The sequence below is a fragment of the Cuculus canorus genome, chromosome 5 (genome assembly GCF_017976375.1).
Source record: "Cuculus canorus isolate bCucCan1 chromosome 5, bCucCan1.pri, whole genome shotgun sequence".
In the NCBI taxonomy this organism is placed as follows: domain Eukaryota; kingdom Metazoa; phylum Chordata; class Aves; order Cuculiformes; family Cuculidae; genus Cuculus; species Cuculus canorus.
Window position 1 is genome coordinate 34,496,645 of NC_071405.1, and position 13,234 is coordinate 34,509,878.

Below are 13,234 nucleotides of genomic sequence, written 5' to 3' on the forward strand. Positions count from 1 at the left end.
AGTTGTCTGTACCACCTTCTTTCCGTAAAAGTCTGTTCATTGTGTCAGTCTTTATGTGGGGTGGCAATATGCTAACTGTCTCACTGCAGGCAGGTGCATTTGGAGAGATGACAGCCTTCTCAGAACTCAATTATTTAATTAACTCATTTGTAACCAGATTACTTGAAAAAGTGTTACTATCTGCAGGGTGGTCAAAATTATGCTTGTGGGCTCAGCAACGATTATTAAACACTCTGCATCCCTTTCTGTTTAGTTGCATGCTGTTTCACTAGAATCAGCAGAGAAGTTGCTAGGCTCAAAATTAGAAGTGAGAAGATCTAGGTTCCACTTCTAGCTTTTCAACTGATTTACCTAATTTCACCTTGAGCAGCTGTGCTTCATCTTGGTATCTGTTATCAATTTGTAAGGAGGCATTTATATAACTGACATTTATAGAAGAAGGGAAAAAGCTACTCAGTGATAAACATTTTAATCATTGTGATAATTTAACAGCTTTGTGCTACAAACTGCTTAGTAATGTGGCTAGAAAAACACTACAAATGATTCTTCAAATATCCATTAGGGTTTCTAAGAAAATGAGGTGCACTGTTTACATGCCAGTAACATTTGTTAGATTCAGATTTACTCCCAATTGTTTTAACTGTGTATGTCCAGACACTTGGAGAGAATATGTGCAAAAATTTAATATATAATCCATGATTTTCTTAAAAAGTAATTAACTCATCCTATCAGCAATGGGAACATACTAATTAGATGAATAAGGACAGAATGCTGGTGTTTAATATGTCAGAGGTCATTAAGCTGTTAAGTAATGACAAAATCTGAAAAAACTTGCAGTATTCTCTTTAAAATCTTTTAAATGACATCTTTCTCTTAAAAATCTGGATTTACATTTCACTTTCCATTCATAAAACATTTTAAACTACTAAAGGAAAATATTTATTTTGAACACGCCTTCTTGTCATCATCAAAGAGGTTGGGAGACCTCCTGTTAGCTAATGGACAGAAATGATGTCTACATCCTGCATTAGGCCAGAAGACATTGGCAAGAAAGGTGTCAGACAACCCCTTATCTTAATCTCTCTCGAATAGTTACCCTGGCGGTCACACACTAAGCCTGCATCTAGCTGCTAGTAAAAATCAGAATATTCTAAGCACAGTGGATTTCTTTTTGTGAGGTCACTGTGATGAGTCCTTACCCAATGACTTTTTTGTAGAATAAATAATTTAGGTTGGAAAAGACCCTTCAGATCATCAAGTCCAGCCATGAACCTAACACTGCCAAGTCCACCACTAAACCGTGTCCCTAAGCACCACATCTACACATCTTTAAATACCTCCAGGGATAGTGACTCAACCACATCCCTGGGCAGCCTGTTCCAAAGCTTTACAATCCTCTTTGTGATGTAATTCTTTCTAATATCTTGTTTAAATCTCCCCTGGCACAACTTGGGGCCATTTCTTCTCCTCCTACCACTTGTTATGTGGGAGAAGAGACTGATACTCCGCCTCAGTACAACCTCCTTTCAGGTAGTTGTGGAGAGCAGTAAGATCTCCCCTCAGCCTCCTTTTCTCCAGATGAAACAACCTCAGTTTCTTCAGCCACTCCTCACAAGACTTGTGCTCCTGACCCTTTACCAGTTTCATTGCCCTTCTTTGGACACGTCCCAGCGCCTCAATAACTTTCTTGTAGTAAGGGGCCCAAAAGTGAACACAGTATTCAAGGTGCAGTGGTTGCTTCCTATTAAATTAATATCAAGTTCAGAATCTTGGCTTTCCATCCATGTTGATATATCTTAGACTTGGGATATACATGTGTGAGTGTGTGTATCAGAGAGGAGGGATGGAGTGAGGGAGAAGAACAGAAAACAAAAGAGGCAAAACCAGGCAGTTATTGCTATAAATGACTTCTTGTATGAAATATAAGAGCTGATCCTTTCGTTGACCTCTGGTGCTCACAAGTTTTTTTTTCCTTATTTGTGCAAAAAGACTCACAGTGTTTCTTAAATATCTAAAATAAAAAAGAACACTTCCTGCTTTTCTTAGCTGCAAAGTGCACCGTGAGGCCCCTTGCCACTTTTGTAATCCCCAGACAGATGCAAAGCTAATGTATTCAGTTAAGTTACTATCAGCCTTAAAACCTTGAAATGCTGAAGCGTTACTGTCTTGACCTTTATGTCAAGATGAATGAAAAACAAATTAACTTGTGACTCAGCAGGCCTTTCTGAAGGATTGTGTTTGTTAGAAAATGTCCCTGTTTTCACATTCAGGTGTAAGGGCAAAAATAAGCTGTATTCCATAAAAGCTGAAAAATTTAAACTCAACAGTTGCCAGAATTTCTAGCCTTAATAAGCTAGTTATTAATACTGTTCTTTGACATTTGTATGTTATATTTGGATTGTTTCTATAGCATAATACTATGTGTATTGTTGACAGGAGGGTTGACAAGAGGTAGTGGCAAATTTAGAAGCTAACAACACATAGGATTATATCAAGCTTTTTATCTTTGTGCCTTGTCTCTTGTCCCTCATCTGTCTCCTAAAGATTTGTTTTCCCTGTGAGAATTCAACAGATTCTCAGAAACTCCTGACCTTTGCTGGTAACTGTTTTGTTGAGCATGTCCCTTTGAACATGCGGTAGGGCCAGGGTTCTGCAGATGTAACTCTGCCTGATATTTGCTCAAGGAACTTAAGGGCATCTTAAAATATTAGTCTTTACAAGTCACTGACAACAGGTTGCATCACATATGCAAACTCTGACATCTAGATTTTAGAGAGGGGCAATCCCAAGGTTACTTCACTGATGCTAAAATGCGCTGTTCCAATTTATTATCTTCTTGATTTTTTCCTTTTTTTTTTTCAATCTATGAAAACTCAATGAAGTGCTTAGATCAGCAGCCCTACAGTTGACTACAGTAAACTGGCAGGCTGTACTGATGTACTAGTTAGCCAGAAAGCCACATATTTGGATGCCCCTTGCATGATATGGAGTAAGAATACTGACAAGCCTCAGAAAGTAGCGGTTGGGCATGAAGGTTATTACCATCCTTCTCAATATCAAAAGTTCATGGCATTCATTCCTGTAATCCAGTGCACAGTTTGGATGTTCTCACTGGAACAAGAGGATTAGACTTTACTGCTTTCTTCTCCATACCAAATACTGAGCAAATCTGGGATAGTGGGGCATCTGTTACCACTAAACTGTGTTTAATATGTGCTTTTTTGGACATAATTACAGTATATCAGCTTTCCTTTCCATAGAACTTGTTAAATACAGGAAGAAAAAAACCTCAAGCTGTCCAGTTTCGATTTTACATTCACAACGAAGTACGACACGAAATTGTGTAGTTCATAAGAAAACTTCAAAAGAGTTGTTGCTTCTAGTTCTTTTTACAGATTCCTTTTAATATAAGGAATGTCTTACACTGTACTGTACAAGTACACCCAGGGAAGTAGAAATCCAGATATCAGTTCTTAGACAAAGCATACATTATTTAGTATACGCTTTGCAAAAATAAGCAAGTTGAAGTTCTCCTTTGCATTTGGATGTGCCAAAATTAGGCAGGCTTCCAAGAGCATCTCAGCTTTAAAATAATCACTTTCCAGGAATGAAAGAGCAGAACACTCTGAATGGTAATATTTTAATCAAATCTGTTTCTCAATTCTATTCTTCAGCTATTAAATTTTTAAGGTGTTTCACTTTAAATTTCTCTTGATTTTCTACTCTTATTTTCCCTATTTTCCTATCTATTCTACATTTTTCTCTTAGAAAATATTTTAGACAGAAAAGATTTACAGAATTACCCACTAGTAAGAGTCTGTAGAAACCTTGAACTTGTTTCTTTTGTTCTCTGGAGATGCAGAGGAGTCTGAATGGGGAAAAAATATTTTTTTTTCTAACAGTAAATTCATAGTAAACTTGATCTGATTGTAAATTACTAATTAATTACCTTTCCTAGAAGTAAATATCCCTGTTAGTAAGACCTCCATCACACCCTAATACGTATGGATCAGGCCAAAAAGTTTCATTTTATAAAGTGAGACCCTTAAGTTCATGAAGAACAACAGATACGTAATACATTCACCGTAGCTTATTTTCTGAAATACTGTTTTTTTAAAAAGTAAATATGAGCATTGCAGTGCATCTGCCTCTTCATCCGAGAAGGGTAAATGCTTTCAAAGCTGTCTTTATTTCCCTTTATGTCAATAGCTCCCTTCTAAAAGAAAAGAAAAAAAAAAAAAAAACAGGCTATTTAATCAATTTAATATGCTAGTGGCTTGTGATCGTATACTTTTCAGGAAAAATAATGTGTAACAAGTCCAGGATAATCAGTTAACCTGAAGATGTCCTAATGAGAGAAGTTGATAATATTGTAAGCTGTCTTTTTAGTTGAGATTTTATGTAGGGATGAGACTGCAGTCATTCAGGGGAAAGAAAAAACAAAAAAGACCAGCCAAACTGGAATACAGATGTAAACATCTCGTTAGGTTCCTGAAGGTCAAGATAAGTTATACATTTTCTCTTTATCCATATCGCTCTATGCAGGCAACTTTCCTGAAGTTCCTTGTGAGGTTTCCACACTCGTGCAACCTTTTTATGATCTGCCAATGTACAGAAGGCAAAAGAATTTTCTCTTCCTTAAATGTAAAGCAATTGTAAATATTGAACCTCTGTGATATGCCGGACTTCCATAATACAGGTTTTGAGTAATTTATTCTGAAAAGGAAGCAAATGAAATAATTGACCTCATTTCCATTTGAAGCAATCTGACTTTAAAGAGAAGCTTGCACTTTTATTTTATATAAATTGCCCAGAAGAATGATACTATCTTCTTATTTCTTACATATTTACTTCCCAAAAAAATAATATGAAGGAAGTAAGGGTCAAAAATAGTCAGATTTTTTTTTAGATTATTCTGTATTAGAAAAGCTAATGGTTTCCACTGGGCTTAAGAAAACTAAAGGGAGTAGCCAACTGATAGATGCTTATGATAGAAAAGAAAATGGAAATTTGAAAGGAAAACATGTTATATGGATTTGCTCTAGAGCTGTATGAGCGACACAAATTGTTGATCATTATGGCTAGTTCCGTGAAATCATTTTTGCATTATATTACTTCATGTTCATCATGTTACAGATGTGTGAGTGTATATATATATATATATATATATATATATATATATATTTACATATACCTGTCTTTAGATGTGTGTGGGAAACTTAAATTTTGCTAAAGGTTCAACAGCCTTTTAAAACCTTTAGTAGTCTGTCCACATCTCAAATGGGCCTTTGAAGTAATTTAATTGCACAAATATTCCCACGAGAAGAATGTCATTAAATGAAACATTTCAGTAAGTACATTTTTGTGCCTTTTCTTTTTCTCCTGGAAGAATTGAGCCCTAAAGGGGATCAAAATTAAAAGGAATTTGTTAAAAATTTGTAGAAAGTATTTCTACTTCATTATTATTTTTTATAGCAGATCTCTGTAACTATTGCTTTGAGCAATTTGGTACAATATTGCTGTACAATTTTATAGAAGTGGGAAATGAACTGCTTCTCTGTCATTTATTTTAGTACTCTCAAATGCTTCTTTACTATTTATTGCAACTTTCAAAATCACAGAATTGTTCAGGTTGGAAAATACCTTTAAGATCATGGAGTCCAATTGTGAACCTAACGCTGCCAAGACCACCACTAAACCATGTCCCTAAGCACCACATCTACACATCTTTTAAGTACCTCCAGGGATGGTGACTAAACCACGTCCCCGGGCAGGCTGTTCCAAAGCTTGACAATCCTTTCTGTGAAGTAATTCTTTCTAATATCTTGTTTAAATCTCCCCTAGCACAACTTGAGGCCATTTCCTCTCATTCTACTACTTTTTGCTTGGGAGAACAGACCAACACCCACCTCACTACAACCTCCTTATAAGTATTTGTGCAGAGCAATATCTCCCTGCAACCTCCTTTTCTTCAGCGTGAATAACTCCAGTTCCCTCAGCTGCTTCTCGTAAGACAGGTGCTCTAGACTCTTTATTAGCTTTGTTGCCCTTCTTCGGACACGCTCCAGCACTGCAACATCCTTCTTGTCATGGGGGGCAAAAGGCAAAAGGTGGTGTTAACAGGTCACTAATGATTTCCTCTTGGATTACAGGGGCTCCATTCTGCTCCCTGTCCATGTCTTGCAGTTCCAAGGGCTGGGTACCCAGAGAACAACAGGTCTTACTATGAAAGGCTGAGGCAAAGAAGACATTAAGTACCTTGGCTTTTTCCTCAGCTTTTGTGGCTGTTTCCACCTGTATTTAATAAAGGCTGGAGATTATACTTAGCCCTCCTTTTGCTGCTGTTATATTTAGAGAAACATTTTTTATTGTCCTTTATTTCAGTAGCCAGATTAAGCTCTAGTTTGGGCTGTTCTTTCAAGGACTGTAATTGAATTTAAAGCTTATTGGCATGGTTCAAATAAGCTGTTTGTTGTCCTTCCATAACCTGGGGATTTCTTCCTACTGGCTACATATTGCAGAAATAAATGGCAATTTCTCTTCATTATTTTTCACAGGATCATAACATTCAAGATTAATGTGTGCTCTCATGGCTTATTCATGAAAATGTTTACAAATCTTGAAAATTTCATACTTCTTAACACATACGATTTGTCCAAAAATTTCAACTAGAAAGCATGTTTTTTCTTTATTCATTCTTCATCATTCATTTCTCCTTTAGAACCTTTCATTCTGCCAATGAAGGAACATACACAGTATTTGTCAAAAATGACTAGTCATTTTCTATGACTAGATGAGAAGTTAAATTCTTCAATAACCATATGAATTACTATCATTCATCCCCTAAAATAAACAGGGTTAACATTTGCAAGTTAAGAATTAGCAACTCCGTTTGCTTTGTGAATGATCCTACAAGAAAGAAAAAATCTCTTAAGTATATCACATTATTTATTCCAAGCAAATAATTAGGCTGATTCTATTTAACATATCCCAAGAAGTACCAGAGCAAGAGGGTGAGCGGAAATATGTACTACAGCTCTTGACTACAGTCATGGGAACCCTAAATCTTACAAAGCACAGCTGCTCAGTTTTTGCACTATGAAGGACCTAACATGGTCATATGAATTTGCGGTATAGATTAATACCCCAAAAATTTCTTTCCTACTCAGAGTATTAGCAGCTTCTCCTTTTAGCTAACAAGCTATAAGCGTTCTTCAAATGCCAAATGATTTTTAGAAAATGTCATATTTGTTCACTCCAGCTAAATTTCCTGTCGTACAAGTGCAGCACCCTAAGTGATTCTGCCTAAGAGGATGCAGTAGAGCTGTTCAAGCCATGTCATGTTACAGATAGCATACCTGAAAATCTGGAATGGTATCCTCTCTTCTGTTGTTATTATGTATGCATTTTTTCCATATTATAATATTTTTTTGCTTGACAGTAGAAAAGCAAATGTATACAGTAAGTTTGCATATTTTATAAGTTGTGCAAATTGTATTCAAAAATATGCATTCAAAGAAAGGGTGGTAACAATCCAAGAACAACCAAGTCTGAGGCAAGAGAACTTGGATAAAACTTTCTCTAGCTGCGTATATGCAGTTGTAATGAATTTTATTTTCTACTATGCTTTCTTTGTATTCATGTTTCTTGTGAAACAGAAGCTTTAGTTTTCACAGGACGAATGCCATACATAGTTCTTTGTCAGTAGATACTGCTGCAAGATGTCAGAAAGAAAAATGGAAGCCCTTGAACATATGACTCCTCTCACCTGTAAGAATCCCTTCTCATTCAGCCAGCTGTCTGATTAGTAAAGACATTTTTTGTCACTTGGAAACTCTAGCGGAATATTAAATGTCAGCTAAGTTGTCAATGAAATTTGCATTAATGCAGACTAAATATATTAAGAGGAAATAGATAAGCAAGCAAGAAATTCTTAAACAAGTTTAATTTATTGGATTACAGATATTAAGCTTTATCATAGAGATTGATCAGTTTTCTTCAGCAATGATGCTTTTAATTGTTGTGCTCACATACAGTTTTGATTGCAAGTAATAAATGTCTAAATATGATGTCACTTTACCTGAATCACAAACAAAACTTCCCTTTTACTGAACTTTTCTTCTTAATAAGCAAAACTGAAATTTCTGCTGCTAAAAAATAAAAACTAATATTTTGCTGGTTTGGGTCCATTTTTTCCTGTTTATGAATGTTCATGAATAATTTGCCTTTTTTTTATCTTAAATCTCTTAATTTTGTGATCTTACTGAGAAACTTCTATTTCAATCTTGTGTTATTTTTTAATTATATCACAGCAACTGCTGCTGGAAAAATATTCTGAGCAGACAAATCTCTGTTCCTCAGGCACTTGTTATTGGGAGGATATTGTATGGCCATTTAGTAATTCTGATTTTATATTGAAATTGGGCTATTATGTACGTTTAAACCAATTTATAATTACTTTGGATTGCATTTCATTGTTCTAGTTCATTTATGAAACTTAGTTAGTTTTAAGCAATACCTAGAAAAAACATTACATGGATTTGTAACCCAAGCGAGGCAGATGAAGAGAAAATGCATGCTGATAAACTGGATTTTGTAACACTGTTTAGGAATGAAAGTATATGCAAGTCACTCAGAGGATTAGAACAAAGTCTTAACCAACACAGGAGTTTTACCTAGGCCTACCAATAAGATGTAGAACACAGGAAAAAAAGTCACGAAAAGATGGTAGCCTCAAATACCAGTAAAGCCCAGTTACAAGTACATTTTTAGATCATAGAAAACATTATTACTATATGAAAACCTGACACTGATCTCACTTAAGCCTGTTTTGTTGATCCACATTCATAAATTTCAGCTTTAGATAAGAGTTGGAGTATGTATCTGTAATAAAATTAACATAATCTGAGATTTACACCCTTGGTTTTCAGCAGCCTTACTTAGAATTTCCCAGAAAGTTTCTAAACACTGTATTAATGGTAATTAACTTTATTCAGGAGTATTTCAGAGAAGAATATACTAGCTGAAAATTATTCCTTTGTCTCAGGACTCTTTGGAAAGAAACACCTTTCATCTTGAACAAGTGCCAGCTATGTTAATTAAGAAAAACTTGTGAAGCACAAATGAAACCACACTGCAATATTAGGTTAAAACTACTTCAGTAAGTACTTCAGGTACTTCATCCTAACAACATTTCTTTTCCAGAAAAGTTAGGGTCTTAGACTTCTAGGTTTAAAAAAAACAAACCCAACTTGCTCTTACAGTAGAATTACTGAGCTAAATTACTGCCCACTCTCCACAGGCGTTATTTGCGTAAAAAACATCTACTTTAAAATGCAAGTAAGCAAGTTTAAAAAGATCCAGCAATGATTCCATAACCAAACTGAGTCTTTTTGATAAAGCTGTCATAGAACTGATTGTAATAAAATGTGTCACAAAGAGAAAGGCCACGCTTATCTCTCCAGTCAGTGCTAATAACTGATGATGTGATCCATGGGGAGAACATTCTGTTTTACTTGCGATTCCTGCATTGGTTTTAACCTTGTAATTGCTACCACAAAATGAACAAATGCACTAATTATACTGATAAGTATAGGAGATTCATAAGAAATTGGAAGTCACTAGGTTAAAAAGGATTCAAACATGAAAACCTAGTCAAAAATTGATTAGTACAGAACATGAGCAAGATATTCAGAGAGCCTGCGTGTCCATGGGCTCACTGCAAACCACAGCTGAGTACCTGAGTTGTTATAACTGCATAGAAATAATGGCAGTATCTTATAAGTGCTCTTAACAATGAAGTTGCAGTCTTAATAGAAAAAAAAAAAACAATAGATGACACACCTTGGTCTTGAGAATGTCCAGTCTGGGGCGACCTTGAACATTTGTCTTCATATTTCCTGTCAATCAAAAGGTTTCCTTTACTGTTGTATGAAAGCACATTACAGAGGATATGCTTATAAGATGCAACTGTATGTATATACAACTGCATTGATTGGTTACTTTAACCTGCTTTAAAAGTACATGTTTATGTTTTCCAGAGAAAATCTGGACTTATTTTCTTTGGAACACATTACACATTATCAACACAGTATAATACTGTCCAGGTATTCTGACATGCTACAATGTAGGAGCTCAGGTAACGCTACAGCCATGCTCAAGAAGCTGTAGTTGAGCAATTTTGACTTGGATTCATATCAATACCTCTGGAGACTTGGCTGTCATCAGAGACATCAATGCAAGTACCTGTGGCACAGGGGCCTGCCTTGTGTTGAGGTTCTCCTTTGCTGAGCATCAAGAGCTCATTATCAATGCCGAAAAGGTACTGAGAGCAGATATATTAGTTAGCCACTAGTGGAAATGGCGGAATGCTGAAAGTGAGAACAAGTGATCATCATAAACATGGAAAAATGTGCACACTAAATTTATATGTTGTATTGCTGCTGAAAAAACTGATCCTTCTGAAATAGTCAGCACCATTCCTCACTGCTCCATGCCTACCTGTAAACTGCTCGGCCTTGCCTACAGTGCTTGCCTGCACTTTGATTCACAGTTGCAGTTAAGACTTATGCCAGTGAGTGCTCTGGAAAACACATTGCTCTAATTCTGGTGAAAGCAGAGTGAATTGAGAAACAGGTGGATCTTTGAGTAGCTCTTTCTATGCTGCAGATCTCTGATTTTTGTAAGGACAAACAAGTAAAGACTTAACCTGTGTTCATTAAAAAGCAGAGGAAGTCACTGGCATCAGATGAGTACTGCTACCACATGGGAGTACAAACAGGCTTAGCAAAACTGAGACATCTGGAAAAATGGAGTAAAAATTATACAGAAAATACAGTGTGTAATAGTATAAATGGCTAACGTGAAAGGAGCTCCAGCACACAGCCAGAAGTCTCCTCTCTTGGGACTTCACTCACCTCAGCCATTCACACTGGATATGCACAGTTGCTGAAAATTGCTAGCCAGGTGCACAGTACGTGACAATTACTGCCTAATAAAAGGTAATAGCTTAGAGTACTGCCCTTTAGCACCACTATCTTTCATAGTAGCAAGACAGATACATTATTGTCCCTTTTCCACCCACAGAAACAAAAATGGTTCCTAAGGAGTTAGAAAGAAATAAAACCGAGATGATGGAAAAATAGTCCCTTCTTATTCTGCGCATTGCCAAGTTCACTGAGCTGTTTTTTACCCAGCCTTTCTGAAAATAAGCTGTGAGATAAGGGTTATGTTATTAAATGAAGAGGTATATTATTAAAGCCCTTCAAACTCTCCAAATTAAAAGTAGTTAACATTGTTCTGATGTATTTTTTCTCATTGTATAAGTTCTCTAGATGATATGTCCTCTGCTAAAGTCGTCCTCAAGGCAGGATACTATTGGTCTACCTTCCAAATTGTTCCTCACCTTCAAACGTCCTTGGCATTGGGCAGTCTCCAGTTCTCACCTTGCAATCTTTTGCCTGGTTCTGACAACTCCCAATTTCTCATTTCTTTTAATGTTGGATCATTTACTTGAATCAGTTCTCTGAAAAAATGACCTTTTTGCAGACCTCTGATGTATTTCTTCCTTCTCCTCCAGGGGAATCAAAGAAAAATTGCTTTATATTGAAGGTCTTCTTTCTCTACTGCATCCCAGTTCCTTTGCTTTTTAATCAAACAGAGATGTTGTGTTCTGCCTCCTCTGCCAAACTTGTTTACCAGTAAATATGCCAAAAATATCAAGAACCACCATTCTACTTTCTCCTAAATTGCCTTTTATGCACAGGAGGAATTTCTTTAATTAATTTCAGCTCTGAAACTCTTTGCTATAATTCCAAGCAGCTGCAGTGCTGTGCCCGTTGTTAATGAGCTTTGTCTTCATATGACAGAGGAAAGGACAGAAAGGGGCATGTGGGCTAAAATTGTTTAAAATTGGTTTTCAACGTGCAAAATAAACTGGACAGCTCCTGCATGAAATGAATTGTGGTGTCGCTCCCCGCCTCTGTAGAAATTTAATCTGTCTGGCTAGTGAGAATGAGACTCACAGCAGGGGCAGAAGGGACAGAGTCTTCCACCTGTTTGAAAAATATTCTTTTTTTTTTTTAAATTGACTGAAGCTGTTTCTTTGGAATTTTCATTCCTTAATACTCATCCTAGTAGGAGCAGTACATTTCAGCCTCATACCATCCTTTGAAAATTTAGGCTAGCTGTTAGCTAGAGAGTTGGAGCCTAACATTCTGAACTTACACGCAGTGTGAAAAATTGCTTTGATCAGGTTGTGTTTATCATTTGAGGCAGTTAAATAAAGTTCTTACTAATTTTGTTTAAGGCATGATGTATTGCATAATCCACAGAGAAGTCATTTAAAAAACAGTGTAACCATAAAAACAGCTGTTCCACTGAGTCATTTTCCCAACGTGCAACTTAAAACAAAGCACAACAGAGAAAAAAGCCTCTCCTGTTGTAACTTACTTGTGTTGATAAGATTATGGAGTAGAATAATGCTAGGAACGCAGGGAAAACCAACAGCAAACTCATTTCCACATTCCTTTTATAACAGAAGTTTGGAAACACAAAAAAAAGAGCCTTTGGTGTTAAAAACCAGAAGAACATCAGTTTTGAAGAGATGTTGGTACTGAAACTAATCGATGAGCAGCAAGACATGTATTGGTAGGCAAAATCATTTGCAACCATAAGAATGAATCTAAGATTAGAAGGAAGGGAATTAAAACAATGAAACAAGATACTTCAGTTGAATACCTTAGAACATTCATGCCATTTATGTGCATGTGTGCATATGTTCACAATTGTGTAAGTATAATATAGTCTCTGAAAGAGAAGACAGTCTGTTAAACGAGGTGCAGAGACAGCACTACTTGAAAAGAAAATAAAGAACAAAGTGTACTGCAGGCACTACTCTTTCATCAGTAGAAAGCTGAGTGAACATGTGAACAGCCTTTTTCATATTTAGAATGACCCTTCATCCCATACAGCTTTTGGAGGGAAAATACAAACTAAGTTCTGTCAAGATGAGCTTAATACTGAATTCCAAATGAATTTTATTTTTTTTTCTTGGGAGAGCAGGGAGGGAGGAAGAGAAGGATAGAACATTTTATATGTTTCTGTTATATGACTGTTACAGGGACCAGAATTTAATTTTCGTAGATCTGGAATCCAGAGATCTTTACTTCCCATATTGTATGCCTTGGAGATGTAGAGCTCTGAAGAGAACAAAGATGTGACATGCGTGTGTTTT

General features: G+C 36.2%; 1 protein-coding gene across 3 annotated transcripts in view; it reads left to right on the plus strand.

The window, feature by feature from the left end:
- The window catches only part of SYT9 (synaptotagmin 9), a 72,783-nt gene that overhangs the window by 20,739 nt on the left and 38,810 nt on the right, over positions 1-13,234 (plus strand). The window lies entirely within an intron of this gene.